We start from the raw sequence: 26,719 nt of genomic DNA, 5'->3' as shown, positions 1-26,719 counted from the left end.
AAAAAACATACTGCCTTTAGTACAGAAAATCAGCTGAAAGTTTCAATGAAAATCTACCAAGCTGTGGATGAGAGCTGATGATGGACAAACAAACAAACAATACAAATCTTCTTTAACACCCCATTTCAAAGGCATATTTATGGGGATGTCTCCTCTCCCTGTTGCGGGAAAATTTTTTGTTTAATCAATTGCGCTGGCCCCCTCTAAGAAAGTCCTTTAGGACCCCGCAAAATTTAAGTTTTAATGATTCATCAATTAAAAAACAATAATTGAATGCAAATGGAATACAAATAATATAAATAAAAAAATATCCAATTTGAAACTCAATACAGGAATAAAAACAATTTGTTTACAACTCATTCTGCCACAAGATTACTGTCTAAGGATTCTACTAAAAAAAGATAGTAACAGTTCAGCCACCGTTTGCAGGATATTGTCTGAAGATTGTACCACACAAGGCAGCAAAGGTGACACTTTCAACTGAAAAGAAATAAAGTCAAGTTTTAATTATTGTTTGATTTTGAATTAATTATTATGCTGGAATATAATAACATTTAATGTGCAATTTTTCAAATAAAAAAAGAACCTGATATCACTGAATGTGAAATATAAAAAATAGAAGATGTGGTATGATTGCCAATGAGACAACTCTCCACAAGAGACCAAATGATACAGAAATTTAAAACAACTATACTGTATGACCGTCGACAATGAGCAATGCCCATAAACCATTATCAAGTCAACTATAAAAGATTCCCAAAATGACATCTGTAAAACAATTCAATCAAGATAACTAATGGCCTCATTTATGTACAAAAAATGAACAAAAAACAAATATGTAACACATCAACATACAACCCCAGAAACAGGCTCCTGAAGACAAAAATAAACTTTCCAAACTTTTCTGAGACTTAAGGTGGTACCTTACACTACAGGGAGATAACTCTGTAAAATCAGCTAAACGTTTTAATTACGTTGTGTTATTTAGGGAGGATTAAGCTTTTTAATGATCAAAAGTAGTGTTTGTAAAACTGCTATATAATCAGTGTAATTTATCTGATAAAATAGTTCATTCAACGTTTTTGAAATTTTTATATTTTTGTCAAAGGGTCAAAAGTAATACTTTGTCAAAATTTTATGAAAATATAAACGAGCCAAATTAATTTTAGTGAAAGTGTTGGGTACCACCTTAACATCAATTTTCCATGAGTAATTATTTGAAATATTCAACATGATGAATGCAGAAGCTGCTGATAAATTCACTAAACAAAAGTTAAAATAATTGAATACGGTATGTTACTTGTTGTTTAGTTGACACTTACTCCACACAAAATTTATGTTAAAAATGTAGGAATAAAATTCTTTTGAAAGTTGAAACGAATATATGAACCACTGAATGTAAGGCAGTTATTATGCATCTTTTTATAAAAGCTATTTTTTTACTTGATATCAGGTTATATCCCCTTTATATTTCTTGTTCAGGAAAGGGACAAAAAATCAGTAAAAATGGATACATAGATATCTAGGGGCATAGATACATGTATAATTAAAATTTAAATTGTTTGTTGATTAATAAATTCTCACCTTAAACAGCTCTCTTTACTCCTCAAGCAAGTTACCCAAAGGAAACTTGTGATGCTAACCTGTAAAACAAAGTTCAAGGTCAGTTATTCGCAACTTTAAAAAATATATATAGATCATAATAATTGATTAAAAGTTCTCGAATAACATACAAAATTCTGTGAGAAAATAATTGGTATTCAAAATCAAACTAATGGTTATGTTTTCTGCTCTTTGTATGTTTTTTTTATCTCTCCAACTCATTCTCGATTGCTATTTTCAATTCTATTAAGTTTGCAATACAAAAATAAACTTGTACTTTATCATATAGTATAGTATTTCAAACCTTTAAAAAAACAATTGATATCAATTACTATTAAATTATGAAAAAAACTAAAAGCTTGTATACCTACCATCATGTTAACAATATCAGTTATTCAAGTCTTACTCCCCACACCATGAAAACATTGTAATTTCAACAACCTGGAAAAAAATGTTTTTAAGATTAAATTGTACATAAGATTTTTTTTTAAAAGTGTAACAAAATTATGCCTTGTCACATTTCTTATGAATTTGTCTTATACTATCATTTTCTGTATGTTGACTTGATACCTAAGGTACAAAACAATTCAATTGAATACAAGTTGTTGTTCACATCCATTTGTATTTTTGTGCATCTGATGAGTTGAGCCTTTTTCAACTGATTTTTATAGTTCGTTCTTATGTTGTACTGTTATACCACTGTCCCAGGTTAGGGGAGGGTTGGGATCCTGCTAACATGTTTAACCCCGCCACATTATTTATGTACATGCTTGTCCCAAGTCAAGAGCCTGTAATTCAGTGGTTGTCGTTTGTTTATGTGTTACATATTTGTTTTTCGTTCATTTTTTTTACATAAATAAGGCCGTTAGTTTTCTTGTTTGAATTGTTTTACATTGTCTTATCAGAACCTTTTATAGTTGACTATGCAGTATGGGCTTTGCTCATTGTTGAAGGCTGTACAGTGACCTATATTTGTTAATGTCTGTGTCATTTTGGTCTTTTGTGGATAGTTGTCTCAATGGCAATCATACCACATCTTCTTTTAATGTGTTATTAAATTGTTCAGCAGTGATGTAGATGTCCTCAAAATCAAACCCATTATAAACAAATAATTTAAAATGCCTATAATAATATGATCATTAGTTTTGTGGAATATTTCTACTCACCACATATTTTTCATGGTAAGGCCTCAGACTGGGTTGAAGATTTAATTGACCATCTTCCTTAAGAGCTGCTATCCTAACCTGGAAGGTGGTTTATGTCCTCATCTTATTGTCCATTTGCTTTCAGAAATAACATTATGTAAAAATAAATATCAGATGCACTTTTTAAGTCTTTTGAAATTTCACCTAATCAATTGTAGTTGCCCACAATTTCTCCCACCCTCCAAATCTATTATCTATAGCTAGAGCTCTGCTTACATTTTTTTTTATTTACAGAACTCTAAATAATAGTAATTTTAGCAAGTATACATCTGATATTTAAAGAAAATGTGTACAAAAGTGAATATTTTAATTAAAAAAGTTATATTCCATATAAACACTCAGGAAATTTCAAGTATAATGAGTATAACAAAGGAATTACCTCCCTTTTGTCCTGAAAATTTCACCCTGTTGAGACTCCACACCCTTTAAATATTTAACAATACAAAATTTGTATAATTAAAATAAAGAAATAATAATATGTAAAAACTACAACACATTTCAATAAAGGGATGCGCATTAGCACATGATACGGACGTTGCTCTTTTAAGTTTCACCAAAACTGCATAAAATCCCCCTTTTTTAAGTATAAAAATTCATTACTTAAGAAAACGTAAAATCTAAAATTAATAAAAAGGGAAAGGGAGCTTATGTCAATAGATATAAACAATTCACCAAAGTTTCATGGACATTGGTGAAAGCCTTTTCGAGTTATTGTCCAGGTGTGAAAAATCCCCCTTTTTTATGAATAAAGCCCCATAAATCCAAAACTTAAAATCTGGAATTTATAAAAATTGAAAGGGAGCAATAACAAAATGTATATAAAATTTCAGGAAACTAAAAAAAAACACTTTACATATTTTTTTTTAGATTCTCCATTCTAAACCAACTGGAGGCCTTTTGACTAGACAGACCATTATTAAGTTGACAAGTAAAATTTGTCTGTTCCATTTCATTTTCAAAGTCAAAGTAAAAATGAAATAGAGATACAGGGGGTGGGGGAATAACGAAGAAGATCTAACAATTGTAAATACAAGCTTCCAATCTAATTGAAAATGGAGAATCTTTACACCTTTTTTTTTTTTTTTTTTTTTTTTATAAAAAATTACATTTTTTGAAATATATACAAAAAAAATTGGAATAACATTCTTCAGTTTTATCACATAATCATTGCTGCAGCCACAGCTTCCTGAAATAGAAATAAACATTCTTAAACATTTGTCAAAACAAGATCAAACCGATATACCGATTTATTCAATTATTAGCAAAAAAGGATGATAAAATCAATGGTTGATGTGCATCATGTTTATTTTCCTTTATTAGTTGTATGAATTAATGCATTGGTTTCTAGTTTGAAACTGTTTCACATTTTGTTATGTTCAGGCAGGGCCTTTAAAACTGGTACTGTAAAACCAGAAATTATTGCATGCTATTCTTGTGATTTTTCAACAAATGGACAAATATGCAAGATAAATAATCCCAAGATTTCAGAAAAATCTGGCCTCAAAGTTTTGCATTAGAGATTAGATTTATAAATACAAGTTCCTATTGTGATATTCAACCAGTTGCATTATTTACATTCATATAGGTTTTGCTCATTGCTGAAGGTCCTAGTGATTGTAATTTGCTTCTCTTATTGATAGTTGACTAGTTGGCAATCTTATAACATCTCTTTATTCTTAAATACCCAATCCAGATTACCAGTATAATTAAAACTATTAATTTGGAAAATATTTCAAAATACATGTGTTCATAAAAAAATACATGGTGAATTTAAAAATTTATTAATCAATATTTTAGTTTCTTACCATAAAATTCAGCTCCAATGGCCGTTTCCCAGCTTCAATCCTTGCAGACAAGCTGTGGTGCTAACCTGAAATATAAAATACAAAATTGTTTTAAAGGATAACTTCTGAAATACTGTATCTATGATATATAAAATGGGTTATATATGCGATAGGTTTTGAGAACATTGGTTAGACATCAATCCAACAACACAATTCAATCCTAAAAGGAGTAGGCTTAAAAGGGTAAAGTTGGCCCTAAGATTTTTTTTTTTTTTAAATCAAGCCCAAATTCTACAAATTTAACATATATATTGTTCTGGTATCATTATTGATACAAAATAAACACTTCATTTTGGCACCTGACACTATAAACTATTAAGTTATGACATCTTGATTATGCAATTCTGGTGTATTCGCAAAAGCGCCAATTAAGGTCCAATTTTTCACAATTCAGAACAGTTTTTAGCATATCCAGTAATAGTCTACGTCTTTTTATTTAAATACATGTATTACCCTTGGTTCCTATAAGTTACGAAACATTTTGGATCAAAGGTATTCTTTAAGCTTTTAGGTAAGAAAATTCACAAAATTATAGCATTTTGATAATATCTCCCAATATAGCTAATTATGGAGACTACAATGTATTATAAAGAAGCGATTTATTTTAAGTCACATTAAGTTTCTTGAAATATATCCATTTAAGATCCAAATTGGGGCCCCTTTGATATTCTATGATAAAAGTTGAAATTTAAAATCTATTATAAGGCCATACTTTGCCAAGAGACCATTGTCATATGATACTGATAAAATAAAGAGTATATACTGTTGACCAAACTCTTATAAACCTTTAACCCTAAAAAAAGTCAGTATTCATTTTAAAATAATCTTATTTAGATTAATTTTTTTTAAACAGGATTAACAATACTGGTACCTACCTACATATTAGCTGTATTTGACCACCAAGTCTTATTCCCACACCATGAAAACATGCCACAGAAAGTACCTAAAAAGAAATTAACACATTTATTAATTTTACAAACCAATTTCTATGTCAACCTAAAGATTGATTTACACAATTTTCTGATTTCTTACTTCAAGTACCAATAGTATAAAATCCACATATTTTGTAAAGATTGAAAAACAAACAAAAGTAGTCAAGGTTTATGATTTGAATTCTGCACTCAACTAATTTGAATAATGAAAATGAGTTGTCTCCCATTGAATGAACAAATCTTGCTGTTAATTGTGCTAGTCTCCCCTTGAAAGTTAATTCCTATTTTAGAATTTACTCCTGCAATTGTAATAGAAATTCTTGTTAATGTACAATCAAGGGGTACAATCAAAATTACGTGATGGATATACACACACCGGAAGTTACAGTCGAACTCGCCGCTTGAAAGGTTAGTAGTTGCATTTTCTTGTTTATATCAATTAAATTTTGATTAATAAGTTGGCACACCGAATGTCAGATAGTATGTAGTTTTAAAATACACAATTGTTTTTGCTAGAAAGCGTGCAGTTATTGAAAACACTTCACCACAGTTCCAAATTTTCAACAAATTTTTGTGTCGAAGTGTTAGCATTAACTGCACGATTTCCAGCAATGATAATTGTGTATTTCAAAACTAGATAGTATCCGACATTCCGTGCACTACCTTATTTATTAAATTTCATTGATATAAACAAGTAAATACGACTACTTACCTTTCAAGCGGTCTGCCTGACTGTTACTTCTGGTGTGTGTATATCCATCACGTGATTTTGATTGTACCCCTTGACAATGGTATCCCAAAATATTAAACTGGTAAATAAATTTTTGAAAGATGTTTTTCATGCAGAAAATAAGGATGAATATGTACATTTAACAAATATTTCTAGAAAATGTATAGAAATTGTTTGACTTCAATAAACTTGCCTTCTCAATTTCATGGTAAAGCCTCAGACTTGGTTGAAAATTTTATTGACCATCTTCCTTAGAGCTGCTCTCCTGGCTGCCAGAGTGGCTGTCATCATTATCTTTATTGCAATCTTTTCGTTTTTGGTCCATTATTTATAGAAATAAATAAAAAAAAATATCAGATGCACTCTCAATTAATCACGTATCTTGAAAATTTCACCAAATCAATTCTACCGATAGTGTCCCATAATTTCTCCCACCCTTAAATCTATTATCTGGAGCTCTGTTTACATTTTTTTTTAATTTACAGAACTCTGAATAATAGTCATTGTTAGCTAGTATACATCTGATATTAAACAAAAAACTTATACATATGAATATTTAAGTAAAATAATAAATTTAAAAGAATGAGGAGTTAAACAGGGGAATAATTTATTACCTCCCTTTGCCAAAAATTTCACCTGTTTAGACTCCACATCATTGCTATATCTAACAAAAATACAAGATGGTATAGCTATAATAAATAATAAATAATTTGATATAAATTATTTAAATAATTAACAAAAATATTTAGTACATCATTGTTCACCTAGGTGGTTCACTTCCATTACTCCGATTTTCTCAACCAATTGAAAAAATGGACACCAAGATATATAACAAATCTTGCTTATTGTGGCATTTAACACTAAAAATCTGAATTAATCTTTTCTCACCAAGATGTGTTTTTTTCTGTGCTTCTTGTGAAATAATCTTTTTTATAGCTAAAAACACTGCAAAAAATAACAAACTAATGAAGAAAAAAAGAGATACATCCAACAAATTAGAAAACCAAAATGTACATTTTAACAAAATAACATTATTTTTCTTTTTTTTTTTAGATTCTCCATTTTTAACCTTCTGGAAATGTTTGATAACACATTGACCATAATTAAGATATCAAGAGTAGGTCTAAAAGTAAAATCGGAAAATTATGAAGTATCAATTTAGCCAACAACTTCCAGCTTTGTTGAAAATGGAGAATCTTTACAATTTTTAATTATTTTTTTTGGTAAAAAAATATGAACATTTTTTAAAACATACACAAAAATAGTCTGAATTACATTCTTTTTGGTTTCAGTTGTATTGCACAATAATTTCCTGCAGCCACAGTTGAAGTCACCTGAAAAAGAAATATACATTCTAATATCTTTCAGAACAATATTCAATGCAAAGGAATAAGTAACTAGTTAATAAATGCACTTATGATGCATAGAACAATAGAACATTGCTTTTACTTTGCTTTGAAGTGATTCTGTAGACTGAATTTACAAACAACCAGTCTTCAGTAGCAAACAAGGGATGACAAGTAGTTGGTTGTTGTTCGACGTATTTATAGATTATCGTTGAGATGACCAATGATAATCTGTTTATCGCTATTTTACCTATGACATCCTTGTCAATTTCAATGTCAATTTTGTTAGCAACGCCACATGGTCTCCTTAGTTTCTAGCGATAATTTTTCCATCTCAAGCGAGAAGCATGATATGAAAATTATCACAAAAAAGATCAAAGGAAAAATGCACAAAATAGCGATAATTGTTATTATTTCATGGTTTCATTATAAATCAAGCTGTTGGTTTTCTTGTTTGAATTGTTTCACATTTTGCCATGTTTCTAACTTTTAAAGTTAACTGTAAGGTATATGTTTGGCTCATTGTTGAAGGCCATAGTGAACATTTGTTGCTTACATATCATTTGGTCTCTGGGAGATAGTTGTTTCAGTGGCAATCATACCACATGATGGTCCACATCCCATTCATTATACAATGTATATACGGGAACAATTTTAGAAATCTTACTATTTCCTTTATTTATCTTGATACCTCCCTTTAGATTATATCACAGTTATAGTTCAAGAAAAAATAAAGTTTACTACGTCTCAAGATCTGCATAATTAAAATATAATACTTCTTTGCATAACATTCTAGGGTATTTACATGTTCTTGGCTAAATGACTCATTAATTTATGTATTGGTTCTTACCATATTAGTCAGCTCCAATGGCCATTCTCAGCCTCAATCCTTACAGACAAGCTGATGCTAATCTGAAATATAAAGTGTTAAGTCTTACCAGAATGGTTTCAAAAGATCACTGTTACCATATGAAATTATAAAGAAATAGGTTATATATGTGTAATAGAGGCTGAGAACATATATTAACTAGATAGCAATCCAACAAACTAAATAATTAGGTTCGATATTCAAAATTACGTTATGTTTGTACTGATAAAAAAAAAAATGCGTAAACTAGAAACCAAACTCTTACAAACTTTCAAGCCTGAACCACATAAAATTTAAAAAGAATATTTATAAAACATTTATTTTATTCGAAACTGTTTACTGGCACCTACCTATATACTAGCTGTATTAGACCTCCAAGTCTTATTCCCACACCATGAAAAAATCTCACAAAAAAAACCTGAAATATATGAAAATTTACAATTTATATACTTTATATTTCAATTTCCCTGACATTTACCAAACATTATTCCAATTTCTTACTATAACATAAATAACTGTAAAATCAATATAAAAGATTAAAATCAAAAACAGTAAGTCTTAAGTTTATTGATTGAATTTTCAACTCCACAAAAATAATAATTTAAATATAATCCATTGTTTATAAAGGTAAATTATGAGTTATCTCCCATTGAATTGCAAAAATAACATTTTACATTAGCAACATCAACTCTATCATATGCCCTTAATATACAATTTTTATCAAATTACTGATTGTATAGAAAATGTTTGGCTTAATTAAACTTGCCTTCTTATTTTCTTGGTGAAGCCTCAGACTTGGTTGAAGATTTATGTAACCATCTTCCTTGGAGCTGCTGCCATGGCTACTTTTCATGCTTTTCAACATAATTCTTTGTGATAACCAGTTCACTGAATCCATTTTAATATTCCAATGTCCTTTCCGTTGTATATAATCCAATATACAATTGTCCAAAGAATGTTCCAAAGCATCTCACAATATTTTCTTTTTACATTCATGGCAGCATGGAAGTAATTCTCAATATAAAAAATAATTGTTTGAACTCATACATAAAACAGTAAAAATATCAGATGTGCTTTTATACATGTAACTTGAATTTTGAAAATTGACCAAATGTTTTTTTTTAAATACCCACAATTTCTCTTTCCATTTTTATTTAGAACTATGTTTACATTTTTTTTATTTACATAGCTCAAATTATTGCTCTTATATTAGTTAGCAGACATCTGATATGTAAATACCTAAAAAAAGAGGTTATAAAAAAAGAACAGAATATTTATTGGCTAACACCTATAAATCACAAACATTTTTTTAATATTTTGGAGCATAGTTTAATAAAATTTCCCTTGTTTTAAGTTTCTCTTCACACACATCATAAGTATGAAAATAATTCTACAAAAATTGATCATAGCCTGAAGTAGCTCAGTTGTGCAAGTTCATATTTTCCATCAACAAAGGAGAATGGTCTTTACTGAAATTTAAATATATGGAAATATAAAAGGTCAAACATATGTGATGACGATTAACCTTAATCAATTTGCATGCTCATCATGTGAGTTCTAAACAAAAATTGTTACATTCTTACAAAGGTTTAAAAAAAAATATCTTAATTCAAGAATAGAAAAAATTATAACTGCAGGAGTTGATTACACAAACGAGTACTGTCTGTAAATTTTAATAAAATTCCACAAATTTCGGGAAAATGGGGGGAAATTTCTCAACCAGTTTCATACTAGGAATAACACAACTTCAACGTGAGTGCAATCTTCCTTTGAAGTTTCAATGGTAAAAGAAACGCTGATAATATAAAATACAAATATAATACAAAATAGTGGTATGTTGTAAGAAATCTTTACATTTAGGATAAAATTTAGGATGAAATATTGTAAACTCAAAAAATCCTGTTTCTTTAAATTAAAAAATAATTGTCCAAATTCAAATTCCATGTAATAAAATCATTAAACTAGAATAGTTGAAGGAAATAGTTTCAAAATTTACAATTCAAAAGTTACATTTTTGTTCCCAAATTAAGTTTGATACATGAACCATATTAATCGGTGATGTCACAATTTGTTTTTCATAAGAATGCTTCCAAAAAACTTAAAGAGAAGAGAAATCACTGATATCTTGACATTAATAGAGATGGACTGACACAAGGTAATTTTTGGGAATGACTGGTTCCTTAAATGGAGGATAACAGTCAGAACTAGCTCCTGTCAATACACAAGACAGGAAACACCTCTTTTCTGCCATTTGGAAACAAATCCCATGTAATAACGTAAATAGTTTTTTCCATCTTCAAATGATAAAAAAGCAATTATTCTCCCCCAGGGGTGGTTCCAGCCATTTTTAAAGAGATGGGGCTCCCACCCAGGATAAAAGGCAGGGTTCAAACTAGGTTCTGTTCTCATTTAATTGCAACCAAAAAATTTGTACAGGTTCTGCAGATCCCACTGTCTCTCTTACTTTTGCTGTTAATCCCAGGCTCAACAAAAATGAGGGGGGGGGGGGGGGGGGGGGGGGAATATCAATAAAAATATTCCTCTCAAGACTATCATTTGATTGTAAGAAGCTTCTGTCCAAGTTTGGTAAAAATCCAGAACAGTTTATGAATCTAATAATTGTTTTAAAAACTTTAACTTCAGAATATAAGGTTAACTAAGTCCATTAATAAGCAAAATACGGAAAAACAGGAAATAAGTTTTAACTATTTTTTGTCTAGATACTAGCTTTTGATCATAAACAAGCTTCTGTCTAAGTTTGTTACAAATCCAGAATATTTGAAGAAAGTTATTAAAATTTTTAAAAATTTAGTGAATGTATTGTATCCTGGCATTTATAAGTAGAATATGGAAAAATTAATTTGTTTCATTTACAAAATTTACTTCTGGGTACTATCTTTTGATCATATACAAGCTTCGGTGGAAGTTTTAGAAATCCAGAATAGTTTTAGAAAGTTATAAAAATTTCAAAAAACTTAAACTAAAGAGTGAATTTTTGTGATCGCCAATGATGACGCTGCTGACAGAATGTAGGATGGCTAAGTCTCATGTTTTTTTCAATTAAAGTTGAAGGCTCGACAAAAAGTATTAATGGTTTAAAAAGAATGTTAAATAAAATTTGTTGAATAGTGTTTAATCAAATTTTGCAAAGGTACATGCTTCCAATTGGCTTCCCTCAGAGTTACATGCCTCTAATTGGGACCGCACTGCCAGGGGTACTGCTTCTAATTAGCTTTAGCAGACAGAGGTATATATGTACTGCTTCAAATCAGCTTCGCAACAAGACAGAGGGTATGTGCTCCCAATTAGCTTCACTAAGAGGTACATGCTTCCAATTGGCTTCGCTCAGACAAACGTACTGCTTCCAGTGTCGAAATGGTACGGTATGCAAGTCTGTACTATATCCAGCCTAGTAAATGGTACATAATTGCAAGTCAAATGTCGTCCAAATATACAAAAACATATTTTATTTAACATTCTTGATCTAGTTTATTTTCGCATCTACCTTCACTCTCCTATTTATAATTTATCCTGATGGTGACATTGTGAAATGCAAATTATCATTACAGGATTCTGCAGTTCCCTATAGTTTCAATCCTGATGAAGGTGCCATAGGATCCAAAATATGGCTATCTTATCAAATTCACTTTAGCAATCCCTTAATTTTTTTTATTATCTTTTGATTAAAAGAAGCATGTCCTAGTTCTGTCAAAGTTTGGTAAAAATCCAGAATAGTTTATGAATTTAATAAATATTTTAAAAACTTTAACAGCAGACTGAATGTTATGTTAACTTGAAGAAAAACTAAGTCAGTTATAAGTGAAAAATACAGAAAAATGGAATTTTATTTTTACAAAATTTACTTCTGGGTACATGTACTATCTTATCATCATAAACAAGCTTTGGTCCAAGCTTGGTACAAATCCAGGAGAGTTTAAGAAAGTTATCAAAGTTTTTAAAACTTCAGAGTGAATGTAATATTTCCCAGGAGAAAAACTAAGTCCAGTTACAAGTAAAATACGAAGAAATGGAATTTTATTTTTACAATATTTACTTCTGAATACTATCTTATGATCATTTACAAACTTCTGTTCAAGTTTGGTATAAATCCAGGATAGTTTAAGAAAGCTATTAAAATTTTAAAAACGTTAACCACAGAGTGAATATTTGTTGACGATGCCAATGACGGAATGTAGGATCGCTATGTGTCACTTTTTCAACTTAAGTCAAAGGCTCGACAAAAGGAGGATCCAACCTCTCCAGAACTCCCACCCTCTGAATCTACCACTGCCCCTAAAGTATGGTACATGATCTAATTTGAACCTGCTTAGTTATAAAAAAGAAGATGAGGTATGATTGCCAATGAGACAATTATCCACTATCCACTAAAGACCAAAAATGACACAAACATTAACAATTATAATATGTTTAAAGTGAATATTGTATGCAATTTTTAAAAGAAATATAAGGGGAATTTCGAAAAGAAATGTCAAAATCTTGTCATGATGAGTAATTGTTAAATGTGACGAAAAAGTTACTGATAATTATAAACCAAATAGTTATACCAAACATTTTTAAGAATTACACTGATTTTAGAAAAATATGATGCCGAATGGACAAATGTCATTTTTAGAAATTTCTTAATTAAATTAAATTTGAAACAAGTTATCTCCCTTGCTTAAAAGTAAAAGTTTTCAGCTGTGTAAAGACAAAGCAAAGAAACAAACAACTATTTCGCTTAAATACAACATTCGAGGCTAATTGATGATACTTGATTACAAATATTTTTCAAGCAAAATGTGAATACTGTGGATTCCTTATTATTGACAGTTTTTTTTATTATTACTATTCATGTGAATGACAAATTTTAGGTTTTCACAAAATTATTTTTTGGGGGATTTGTATGGAGAATTTGTAAAATATCTGAATGAAAGCATATTATTGGGGGTTAGAGTTAAAAATGAACCCAAGAATGATATATTTGAAGCAAAATAATTAGATACTTCTGTTTAATACTAGGGATTTTTATCTAAATAACTCTGGGAAATGATGATAGTTTCAGATAAATAAGAATGAAGGTTTAAGGGGGGTATTTGAAATGATTTAAATACTTGTTCTTCCCACTTGGTCAAAGCATTAGGTGAATTTAATTTAAAAGGTAGATTATAATTTTTAAATGTTACTTTTACTTCACCGTTATCTTGTTAGCAATCAGTGCTTTTAAGAAACAGATACCCTGAAATAATTTTGATGATGCTTAAGTATATAACATTTTGGGTAATTTTTCACAATAAGGTATTTGAATTCAATCTAAGATACAAATATATTTTTAATATTTTGGATTCCAATACATCATAATATGTCAAATATAATTTAGAATTTGATTAAAGACCTTTGTTTTGGACATTGTTTTGAAAATTATAAAACTTTTTTACAGATTTAAGCTCAAAATTATAATTTTTTTAATACTTAAATTACCAAACAAATATCAAATATTTTCATTTCAGAATTACATATAAAGATTCCCTCAAAAGCAAAACACCATATCCTGAACACTTGAAAACCATGACACCATTCAAAGAACCAATGAAAAAACAAAAGAAACAACCAGACCCTAGCAACTGCAAGCTACTCCAAAGAGAAACTATGTTAGTAATAGATAAGAAACGCAGCGCTCTGAGCTCAATGTATTTCTGAAATGGTCATTTGATATTTGCTGTCTTCAAAAAAAAAATCAAGATGAACATTAATGTTCAGCTATGAAACTTTAAATGCAGATGACAAACTTTAATTTAGTTTCAAGTACAAATGTACTGTTATTCTCCAATTTGACAATCAAGATGTATTGAAAACAGTAAAATATTTAGGGAAGTTGTTAAATTACAAAACTGAAATTTCAGTTTTATCATTTAAACGAGTGTATCACCAAAAACTGCATGAATTGTTTTGAAAATTTCAACCACCCGAAAGCACTAACAACGCAAACAAGACAATGTTTAAAAATGTTTTATAAATATCTGTTGATCATTTGATCCAAGGACCTTAAACTGTTTTACAACCTAATAAACCTCATCCTAAGTTATTTCAACTATCACCCTTTCTGCATTGATCAATTTGATAAAGAAATTAAATAAATGGGCGTTCCACTCTGGGTTAATCTCCAACCTCTTTTTTAGCTTCAAATGTTGTTGCATATATAAGTATGGAGATTTGTCACATTGGCACTCATACCACATCTTCCTATATATATCAATTTAACTATTGAAATTGATGGGCAAACCATTTTGCTGCATTTCAGAAGAAAATCTTGTTCAATGGTTAAATAGTGTTGTAATCAAATTAAATCAATCTTCTTCCACGGTTTTATCATTTAATATCCAGTTTTTAATGTATATTATAATTTGTATGCCTGAATCTTTTTTTGAGTTTTTTTCGGTCAAATTTCTAACTTGGTTGTTCACATGAAATGCTTAATAAAAATCTCTGTCATTTATGTATTCAAGCTGAATATGTTCTCAAAAAAAATACTTTTTGGTAATTTTTAAATATGAAATGAAAATTATTCCAGAATCCACCGACAAGAATCAAATAAGTACCACTTGTATTTATATCGGCATATTTATCTCAATATTTTTAAATTATGAGAAGGTGTCCATGGCTTTAATTAATCAAATTATTATTTGGCTACAGTTATAAATTATTGGATGAAAACTTTTACAACAAAAAAAAATTGCTCGACATAATCTTCCAGAATCGTTGATGGTGAATGTTTGGGATAATCATAAATATTTTTTTTTATTACAATATCAACTAATTTCAGAAATTCAAAATCTTATTCAATTAATCTGAACCAAACCATATTTTCCCCAATTACTAAATACTTTGAAGACATATCTTAATTTTCAAGCAGTTTTTTACCACTTCCCAAGGGTAAAATATACATGAATTTGATCTTGGCATAGTGTACCTGAATTTTACTTCACAAATTTAGAGCAAAATTGCATCAACATTTGTTGAAATACCATATCGTATTGATACCCTTATTTTATACAACTTGCCTCCCCTTCTAATTTAGTAAATTTTTATTTCGCTACTCAGTGGCAGAATCCAGAACTTTTCATGAGGGGGCCCTCTCTAGTCATACTACAGTGATTCCTTATATAATCAACCAAACTTTACCCACAAAAGGGGGGGGGCAAGGCTCCCTGGATCCACCTATGCTACTGTCATTCAAGATATCAGTGTTTTCATGTAAACCCGAATCATAATTTGTCATTTTACCTTATATTTTCTGTAAAAAACAATACATTATTATATTCTGGAACAGTTCAATTGTAAAAACTCTTAGAAGCATATCTTAATTTTCTAAAAAAAAAATATAGAAATTTTTTATTTGTAATCTTTTATTTAACACATTTATTAATTTGGTTATGCATGAAAAAGGTTTGAACATTTATTTTCATATTCGTTGATTAAAGTAAATTAACATTTCCAATAAAAAAAAAATTATTCAAGAAATTATTTACTAATTATTTTTGATAGTCCAATGGAATTTTCAAAAAATTTCAATATGTAAAACATTTTGAAGAAAGAGATGAAAAACACATTAAAATTTCATGTTGCATTTTGACAATTTTTGATAGAATAAATGCAGCACAGAATGAAAAAAAACAACATTTTACTTACACAAGTAGTAGATAAGTTAACATATCAAATACTTGCTAACATTCTGTGGTGTCTGAGATCACCCTTTTTTTTGTTTTGGTTGGTGCTTGGTGTCAGATCATTCCTGGTCTTTGGTAAGGTTGTTGTGTCTGAAAGCATCCCTGATCTTTGGAAAGGTTGGTGCATGGTGTCTGAGATCATCCCTGGCTATTTAGTTTAGTTGGTTGCATGGTGCCTGAAAACCTCTTAGGTCTTTGGTTGGGTTGGTGCTTTTTGCCCTAGTTCATGTCTGTTCTTTGTTTTGGTTGGTTCTCAGTGCTGGAGATCATCCCTGGTCTTTGGTTGAATTGGTGCTTGAGAATCTCTCAGGTCTTTGAATGGGTTGTTGCTGTATAATATTTTGTTGTCAGTGTAGACAATTTTCCGTCACTTTTTTTGGTTATGTGTTGTCTTTTTTCACCACATGGTTTGAGATTGTACCTCTTGTTGATCAAAATATCTGACTGTTTTGTTTGAATTTTGAGGATAGTAGTAAAAATACTATTAGAGATATGCTATTCCCAGATGTTCCAGGACATGGATACCTTCATGATTACACTGTGTGTGCTGCTTCCTTGAAAAAAGGTGAAAACAAGATGTCTCATGTTAAATTTTGTGAGGTAGGATATTTCTCGTGTTCCAGGGTGTTCTCAAATTACACCAGTTAATACTTCTGATTGATTTGTTCTGTGGTTTTACCTCATTGACAAAAATACACAGAGACAAAAATAATAAATACTGCATACCTATACATCTTCGTAAGAACTCTGAAATAGATATGAAGAAGAAAGATTAGTTATTTGCACTTCCATAAAAGAAATCTACATGCCACTCTTCTTCTGTCACAACATAGCCAAACTCTAGGGTGTATGACTGAGGTTGCATCTACAACAAAAACAAATTTGTAAATTATTAGTGTTTGAGAATGTTGGTGTCACTTCCATCAAATGAGTCCATGACTGAAACATCCTCTCGGCTGCATCTGCAAAAACAAATCTGTAGTGTCGTGGAGAACGTTGTTGTCACTTTCATCAAACGGGCCCTTTAACAAGCTCATGGTAGAGTGATCTTGTTACTATTGTATAGTGCTGCGGAAACTCTGCGCTACCCTCCCTGGCCTAGTACAACGGAGTCTATCCAACGTCTATGACTGTAACATCCCACTGCTGCAATCTGCGAAAAACAAAATAATAGAATTAATAATCTGTTGTTGAACTCTGAAATGAAATAAAAATACATATACAACATTACACATATAAGAAAAAAATCAATTAAACTTTATTTTATTTTCTTTGAGGTAAATTTCAAAAATTAAATACATATTTTTTTAATTTAACTTTGGTATCTTCCTTTTTTTTATGTAGCTCTTGTTGACCATTATACCAGACTGTTTTAACTATTAGAGGTATTGTATTTCTAGAAGTTCAAGGACATGCATACATTCTTGACTACACTGTGTGCTGCTTCAATGAAAAAAGGTGAAAATAAGATGTCGTGTTAAATTTTTATGAGGTAGGATATTTTTTGTGTTTCAGAGTGTTCTCTCTCAAATTACACTAGTCAAACTTATTACTTCTGATCGATGTACTGTTCTTTGGGTTTTAACTCATTGACAAAAATACACCAAAAGACAAAAAATAATAAATATTTTATACCTATGCATCTTTGTAAGAACTCTGAAATGGATATAAGAAGAAAGATTAGTAATTTGTCACTTCCATAAAAATGGACATACAGAAGTCTATATGCCACTCTTCTTCTGTCACAACATAGCCAAACTCTAGGGTGTATGACTGAGGTTGCATCTACAACAAAAACAAATTTGTAAATTATTAGTGTTTGAGAATGTTGGTGCCACTTCCGTCAAATGAGTCCATGACTGAAACATCCTCTCGGCTGCATCTGCAAAAACAAATCTGTAGTGTTGTGGAGAACGTTGGTGTCACTTTCATCAAACGGGCCCTTTAACAAGCTCATGGTAGAGTGATCTTGCTACTATTGTATAGTGCTGCGGAAACTCTGCGCTACCCTCCCTGGCCTAGTACAACGGAGTCTATCCAACGTCTATGACTGTAACATCCCACTGCTGCAATCTGCAAAAATCAAAATTATAGAATTAATAATCTGTTGTTGAACTCTGAAATGAAATATAAATACATATACAACATTACACATATAAGAATAAAATCAATTAAACTTTATTTTCTTTCCTTTGAAGTAAATTTCAAAATTAAATATTTCTTTTTTAATTTAACTTTTACTTTATTTTCCCACAAAATTTAACCTTTTAAATGTTGTAAAAATACACAAATTATTAGTCTGTTTCTTTTGTTACCTTTTCTGAAGTTGGACACAGACTTCTTTTTAATGAGTTTTACGGTGCAAATTGCTGTGTTTGTTTTTTCTACATTGGCTCATAGAGGTATAAGTGTGGGTTGAGATCTCTCAAAACATGTTTAACCCACTGCATTTTTGCATGTTAGAAGCCTCTGGACCTTGTTAGTCTCGTAGGTTTTTTAATTTCAGTTCATTTTAATATATGTTTGAGTTTAGTATGACATCCACTTTCACTGACCTAGTGAACATTTTTGTGTAGGGGTCAGCTGAAGCCTGCCTCCAGATGCTGGATTTTCTTGCTGAGTTGAAGAGTCATTAGTTGATTCGGCTGTTTTTTGCTCTTTGGTTGGGTTGTTGTCTCAGACATAATTCTTTTGTATAAGATTTGTACTTTGCAAATAATTGCACTCAAGTGAGTAAAAAATTGAAGCAAAAACATTTGAGTTTTACCACTGAAATAATATTTTTTGTTGGCAAAACCGTTTTATTTTGACATTCTGTTCTTTTTATTATCTGACCAAGCTGAGCAACCATCTACTACAATGGTTCTTATTAAATGTTGTATGCATACAGACCAAAATGAGGTTGAATTGTGGTTTTGGAAAAAAATATGAAATCAGCAATGCTTTTCAGATCATTTTTACCAATTTAACTATAAAAATGACTGTTAATAATTACAAGTCATTTCTTCATTATTCCACTTTTATTAATATTTATAAAAAAAACAAAGTGCTGTTATTGTTTATCTAAATCATTGCAAATGCCTCTTTAAGTGATAAATTATCTAAATGTATTTTTTTTTAAGCAGAAGGTGGCTAAAATACACAAGATAATGATAATCAAGTAATTTTTATAACAATTTGAAGCTCCTACCTAAGCTTAGGAATTTGATGGTTTCTTTAATGTTTTTTGAGTGAAAGTGACAAGCTCCAGCCATTTTAAAAAGGGGGGTTCCCAACCAAGAGTAAAGGGGGGAGGGGTGGGGGAGTCAAACTATATGCTCCCATTCAAATGCATTGATAGGCCCCCAAAAAGGGGGGTTCCCAACCCAGATTAAAAGGGGGGTCCAACTATATGCTCCCATTCAAATGCATTGATGGGCAAAAAAAAGTGGGGTTCCAAATTCCAGACCCCCCCTCCCCTGGATTCACCACTGAGCTCATTGTGTAAAAGGCATATTCTATTGTGCAAACCATAAGCCTTGCTATCAACAATAAATTTGGTGAAAACTTTTATCAAAAATGAAAGTCAAATCTTCTTATCACTAAAACTAGAGGCTCCAAAGAGCCTGTGTCGCTCACCTTGGTCTATGTGAATATTAAACAAAGGAAGCAGATGGATTCATGACAAAATTGTGTTTTGGTGATGGTGATGTGTTTGTAAATCTTACTTTACTAGTCTTGCTGCTTACATTTATCTCTATCTATAATGAACTTGGCCCAGTAGTTTCAGTGGAAAATGTTAATAAAAATTTACAAATTTTATGAAAATTGTTAAAAATTGACTATAAAGGACAATAACTCCTTAGGGGGTCAATTGACAATTTCCGTCGTGTTGACTTATTTGTAAATCTTACTTTGCTGAACATAATTGCTGTTTACAGTTTATCTCTATCTATAATAAAATTTAAGATAATAACCAAAAACAGCAAAATTTCCTTAAAATTACCGATTCAGGGGCAGCAACCCAACAATGGGTTGACCGATTCATCTGAAAATTATAGGGCAGATAGATCTTGATCTGATTAATAATTTAACCCCGTGTTGGATTTGCTCTAAATGCTTTGGTTTTTGAGTTATAAGCCAAAAACTGCATTTTACCCCTATGTTCTATTTTTAGCTGTGGCGGCCATCTTGATTTGATAGTCGGGTCACCGGACACATTTTTAAAACAAGATACCCCAAAGATGATGATTGCCAAGTCTGGATTAATTTGGCCCAGTAGTTTCAGAGGAGAAGATTTTTGTAAAAGATAACTAAGATTTACGAAAAATGGTTAAAAATTGACTATAAAGGGCAATAACTCCTAAACAGGTCAACTGACCATTTCGGTCATGTTGACTTATTTGTAAATCCTACTTTACTAAACATTATTGCTGTTTACAGTTTATCTCTATCTATAATAATATTCAAGATAATAACCAAAAACTGCAAAATTTCCACAAAATTACCAATTCAGGGGCAGCAACCCAACAACGGGTTGACCGATTCATCTGAAAATTTCAGGGCAGATAGATCTTGACCTGATAAACATTTTTACCCCATGTCAGATTTCCTCTAAATGCTTTGGTTTTTGAGTTATAAGCCAAAAACTGCAGTTTACCCCTATGTTCTATTTTTTGCCGTGGCGGCCATCTTGGTTGGATGACTGGGTCACGCCACACATTTTTTAAACTATATACCCCAATGATGATTGTGGCCAAGTTTGGTTCAATTTGGCCCAGTAGTTTCAGAGGAGAAGATTTTTGTAAAAGATAACTAAGATTTACGAAAAATGGTTAAAAATTGACTATAAAGGGCAATAACTCCTAAACGGGTCAACTGACCATTTCGGTCATGTTGACTTATTTGTAAATCCTACTTTACTAAACATTATTGCTGTTTACAGTTTATCTCTATCTATAATAATATTCAAGATAACAACCAAAAACTGCAAAATTTCCACAAAATTACCAATTCAGGGGCAGCAACCCAACAACGGGTTGACCGATTCATCTGAAAATTTCAGGGCAGATAGATCTTGACCTGATAAACATTTTTACCCCATGTCAGATTTCCTCTAAATGCTTTGGTTTTTGAGTTATAAGCCAAAAACTGCAGTTTACCCCTATGTTCTATTTTTAGCCGTGGTGGCCATCTTGGTTGGTTGACCGGGTCACGCCACACATTTTTTAAACTAGATACCCCAATGATGATTGTGGCCAAGTTTGGTTCAATTTGGCCCAGTAGTTTCAGAGGAGAAGATTTTTGTAAAAGATAACTAAGATTTACGAAAAATGGTTAAAAATTGACTATAAAGGGCAATAACTCCTAAACGGGTCAACTGACCATTTCGGTCATGTTGACTTATTTGTAAATCCTACTTTACTAAACATTATTGCTGTTTACAGTTTATCTCTATCTATAATAATATTCAAGATAACAACCAAAAACTGCATAATTTCCACAAAATTACCAATTCAGGGGCAGCAACCCAACAACGGGTTGACCGATTCATCTGAAAATTTCAGGGCAGATAGATCTTGACCTGATAAACATTTTTACCCCATGTCAGATTTCCTCTAAATGCTTTGGTTTTTGAGTTATTAGCCAAAAACTGCAGTTTACCCCTATGTTCTATTTTTAGCCGTGGCGGCCATCTTGGTTGGTTGACCGGGTCACGCCACACATTTTTTAAACTAGATACCCCAATGATGATTGTGGCCAAGTTTGGTTCAATTTGGCCCAGTAGTTTCAGAGGAGAAGATTTTTGTAAAAGTTAACGACGACGGACGACGACGGACGACGACGACGACGACGGACGCCGGACGCCAAGTGATGAGAAAAGCTCACTTGGCCCTTCGGGCCAGGTGAGCTAAAAAGGTTATATTGCCTTTTGTTCAAACTCATTTACACTCTGACGAAACTAAAAAAAAAATCAGTCAAAGTCAATCAAATGTTTAGCATTGACAATGCATATAACATTTCAATGGAACTAACGTACATAAGGTTCTTTGTGACTCAAGAGGTGAAAGCCCATAAAACGACTAACAATGACGAAATGCTTTCCATGTCTCCAACAAAGTTGTCACTAGTACCATTCAACTTCAATCAACATTGTGTTTGTCTTAGTCAAAGTCAAAGTGCAGTGCTAGTGAAATTGTCTCAACAGAGTAGAAATGAGTAAAAAATGTTTTTGAAGATACTTGAACATTTATAAAATTATATTTATTTTAAGATGTAGGACACACGTTTGGACATTTTAGTGTGCTGATTAGGGTCTCCATGCTGTGGTATTTTGTTAGAAGAATGGCATCCTACATCTTAGTCTTGGAATTTATTTTGAAAAATGAAGAAAAAAATCTTTTGTTGATTGTAAGCATGGCAAAAGGCAAAACAATTTCTGTATTTCTTTTATCTTAGTTATCAATTATATATGTGAGGGGGATAGGACCTATATTGGGACTCAGGAATCTGGTATTTTAAAGCACAGGATTTAGGGATTGACCCCTTCAGGATACAGTTGGTTTTTTTTAATTTCTTGATGTCAGAATCTAAATTTATTTAAATTTCGGGAGCTCAGGATTTTGTGTTTTTAAGACCGGGATTTCGGGATCAGGACCCCTCTTTAAGTTTTCAGAATTATTCCATGTGGTAGGAGTTATCTCCCATTGATCAAACAACTCCATATTTACTTACATTGTTAAATTTTGAAAAATGACCAGAGCAACTGAATTAATTCTAAAGACCATTCAGGTAGTGGCCATTTTCCTCAATGATAAGAGTGACATTTTTCTCTTGTTGGGGAGTCAAGATTTCCATTATTTTTTTAAACCATAAATTGGCTTATTTAAAATTTGAAACCCCTCAATTTGAAAAGTTTTCTGTATGAAATTTTGTCGTTAAATGGTTAGGCATTGCACAAAACAGGCTCAAGCTTTATTTAAAAAAAAAATTTCACCCTGCAACATGCTCATGTGCTTAGGTCAGATATTTGTGTGTATGTAAGTTATTTGTCAGTCTGTTCATTTTATTCACAAATATTTTAGACTTTGGATGATTTACAAGTTCACGTATTGTATAAACATCAGACTATAGTTGAAACCTCTAGATGGTTTTGGTTATTTATTTTCCTTTGGTCACTGTCTTGTTGGTGTATACCCTTGATCCCCCATTTTCCATAATGATGCTTAATATTTAACCAACAATAAGAATACTCACCAAGTATAATTTAAGATGAGGTTCTTACCATACTCTTTGGTAACCCCAAATATACTTAATACATTGCTTACTCTTCAAGGTCATACGGTTCTTCTTTCTGCTCAGTTGTTTGGTCCCTACAAAATATCATTTTATTTTAATATATGAAAGGATTGAAACTCAAAACTGTATTGTTCATCCTTTTTTAATAAAATGTTTATTCAGTCACATGTTTTCCTTGGTACATCTCCTTTAATCAATGCCATATTTCACCTCATTTCTAATATATTTATTTCAAGAAAGATAAAATTAAACACCACTATTATCCTATAAAACAAACCTCAAAATTTTAACCAATACATACCTGAGTAATCATTTCCAATGCTGTAAAGCTTCATCATAAACTGATTGATGAAATGCAGCTGGCTGATTTTCTAATCATTGTAATGTTGACTATAGTCTGATTCTCTAATCATTGTAATGTTGACTCTAGTCTGATTTTCTAATCATTGTAATGTTCACTGTAGTCTGATTCTCTAATCATTGTTATGTTGACTATACAGTCTAGGTGTCTGTAAGTCTTCACATTTCTCTGGTTCAACAATTCATCAAAATAAGACTTGCATTTTGTGGATAATAGTCTTGTAAATTCTCTGAAAAAACAAATGTAATTAACTTTTATATAAAAAATGTATTCAGAAGGTATTGCCAACAAATTCAGTTGGTACACTGTCAGTCTCCTAGACATATACATGAATGTGTCCCCTATTCCTGTTGTTGTAGGTAGATACTATTTGGAAGCAATACCTGGTCAAGTTACATGGATCTTTCAACTTGAAATGCATGATATATTTGCCACAGGGGGTTATGCACCCACAATCAATCATGAATTTTACCATGGTTACAGAACTTATAGTTACAGTTGGATGATGTTTATACAAGAGTAAAAGCTTGAAAACATAACAACTCTAATAAATCAATAAACTTAAAGAAATGGGGTAAAGTCATCATATTGTAATTTCACATGCAACATGAAAAATTAGTGAAATCATTCAATTCTCCAAAAGTAATTTTCTGGAACTTTTAAAATCTAAAATCCAACACAGATCACATTGAATCAATTAATTGCCTTAAAATTCTTTCAAACATATTTCATGTCCCCTAATATTCTAATGAAACAAGAATGTGTCCATAGTACACGGATGCCCCACTCACACTATAATTTTCCATGTTCAGTGGACCGTGTAATTGGGGTCAAAACTTTAATTTGAAATTAAAATTAATAAGATCATATCATAGGGAACATGTGTACTAAGTTTCAAGTAGATGTGACTTTAACTTCATCAAAAACTACCTTGACCAAAAACTTTAACCTGAACTTTGCACTTTCATTTTCTATGTTCAGTGGACCATGAAATTGGGATCAAAACTATAATTTGGCATTAAAATTAGAAAGATCATATCATAGGGAACATGTGTACTAAGTTTCAAGTAGATGTGACTCAGTTTAACTTCATCAAAAACTACCTTGACCAAAAACTTTAACCTGAACTTTGCACTTTCATTTTCTATGTTCAGTGGACCATCGTAGGTGGGGCATAAAAATACCTAGGTCTTTGTCCAAGTAAAAATCAATTTAAACTGATTTGGCTTCTAATTCTAACCTATTGATCACACGACCATATATCGGTTCAAATTCTAACCTTTTGATCACATGACCATATAGGTGTTACACAACAATCTACTCATTTCACACTTTAGTAACTGGCTGTGCAGAAAAATATCTACTGACAAAGGACATACTGCAAATAAATTATGTAACTGAACTTTACTCAGATCAATAACAAAAACGTGAAAAAGTGTTAAAACAATTGAGATTAAACCATGTACATAATATTTATTACCACCAAAACGGCTGTAAGTAAATCGAGGATCAAGGACAATATAATGGAGAATCAAGTCTTCTACTTTTTGAATTATGGCTTTATCATCTTTATAAAATACAAATAGACTGCATCTACTATAAACTTGAAAACTGTAAACTTGAAATATAATTCCATGTATCAGTAAAATACAAAAAAGTAAAATAAAAATATTTTCAAATCTTTGCTATCGATAGTTGAGCAAAAATATGCCATCTGCATTTTCAGTTGGTGCAACCTTTTCAAACATCACGATACTTGCTACAGCATCGACTCAGGCACTTGTTTTGTAGTAACCAGTGCATGCTCTAGTTTTTTTTTTTTTTTATTTATTCCGATGTCAATGAACACGATTGATTGTTGGTTACTTGGTGTCCAGTGGCAAATATTTCATGCATATTCAGGACGATCAATGAACACGAGCCAACTTATTAAATTTCATCAGATAGTCTTCTATATCATATCTTAATTTTTCGAAAAAGATTTCAAAAGTCGTGTTTTGATCCATATTTTTAATAATGAAAATAATCTGGGAAAATACCAAGGGGTTAATATCTACCTTGAGTATGTGTGGTTTCACGAACAGTTCAAATCAAATCTTTTGCTTCTGTAAACTGCATGTGTCCATCTTGTTCGTTTGAAGACAAAGTGCTATTTGAAACACTTCGGCGGGAAGTTTTCCACTGGTCAACAATGAAGGGTCTAAAAACTCCAAACCAATGAAAACTCACAAAATAAGACACACCCTCGGTATTAAAACTGCTCACAAAATTTATTTGACAACAGCTAGCCTTTTTTAACAATAAAATTTAGATCTCAAATCGAGCATAAAAAGGTGTGATAATACATTTGATATAAAAATGACTTGTAAAGATCTTTTTTATCCTAAAGACTCATGAAATTAAGAGACCGTGGCATTTTATACATAAACAGTTACAAATAATAAATAAGAAACAACACGAACTCCATTAAAAAAGTTACAATTAAATATGTATCATAATCTAGTTGTTCTTTATCACTTAGATCACATTTTTTTTCCAGATCCATCAATAGAAGTTGAACAAACACTACCAGCTTCAATTGGCAACTTGTGACTTCCACATCTAAATTTATTAATAGTATACATCATTTCAGGTGGGGAAACAGAGAGATATTTCTCAAAACCAAATTCAGTCTTACAATTCTATAATTAATACACTTAGGTGAATTAAATATTTGTGCTTTCCAATTTTCAATTAATTTTTCATGAAGAAACTGTTTAACTTGTCTTGACAGAATAACATTTCTTTCCATAGTTTGGTTATTCCTACAATGATTATATAACCACATTC

General features: G+C 31.0%; 2 long non-coding RNA genes across 4 annotated transcripts; both read right to left on the bottom strand.

The window, feature by feature from the left end:
• On the bottom strand, positions 1 to 26,226 carry LOC134711345 (uncharacterized). 3 transcript variants are annotated; one of them, XR_010106175.1, is made up of 7 exons: positions 5,684 to 6,021; positions 5,527 to 5,594; positions 4,613 to 4,677; positions 2,769 to 3,993; positions 1,974 to 2,043; positions 1,585 to 1,643; positions 1 to 480 (listed from the first exon to the last, which is right to left on the bottom strand). It is a non-coding gene; the product is annotated as an uncharacterized LOC134711345 (long non-coding RNA). The 3 variants fall into 3 exon arrangements; XR_010106176.1 differs by lacking the exons at positions 1,974 to 2,043; positions 5,684 to 6,021 and adding an exon at positions 25,948 to 26,226; XR_010106174.1 differs by lacking the exon at positions 1,974 to 2,043.
• On the bottom strand, positions 6,511 to 8,950 carry LOC134711346 (uncharacterized). Its single transcript, XR_010106177.1, has 3 exons — positions 8,878 to 8,950; positions 8,510 to 8,571; positions 6,511 to 7,647 (listed from the first exon to the last, which is right to left on the bottom strand). It is a non-coding gene; the product is annotated as an uncharacterized LOC134711346 (long non-coding RNA).
• Positions 26,227 to 26,719: the final 493 nt, after the last annotated feature.

This window comes from Mytilus trossulus, chromosome 3, assembly GCF_036588685.1.
Source record: "Mytilus trossulus isolate FHL-02 chromosome 3, PNRI_Mtr1.1.1.hap1, whole genome shotgun sequence".
Lineage (NCBI taxonomy): Eukaryota > Metazoa > Mollusca > Bivalvia > Mytilida > Mytilidae > Mytilus > Mytilus trossulus.
This window is presented reverse-complemented; position numbering and strand designations above follow the sequence as displayed.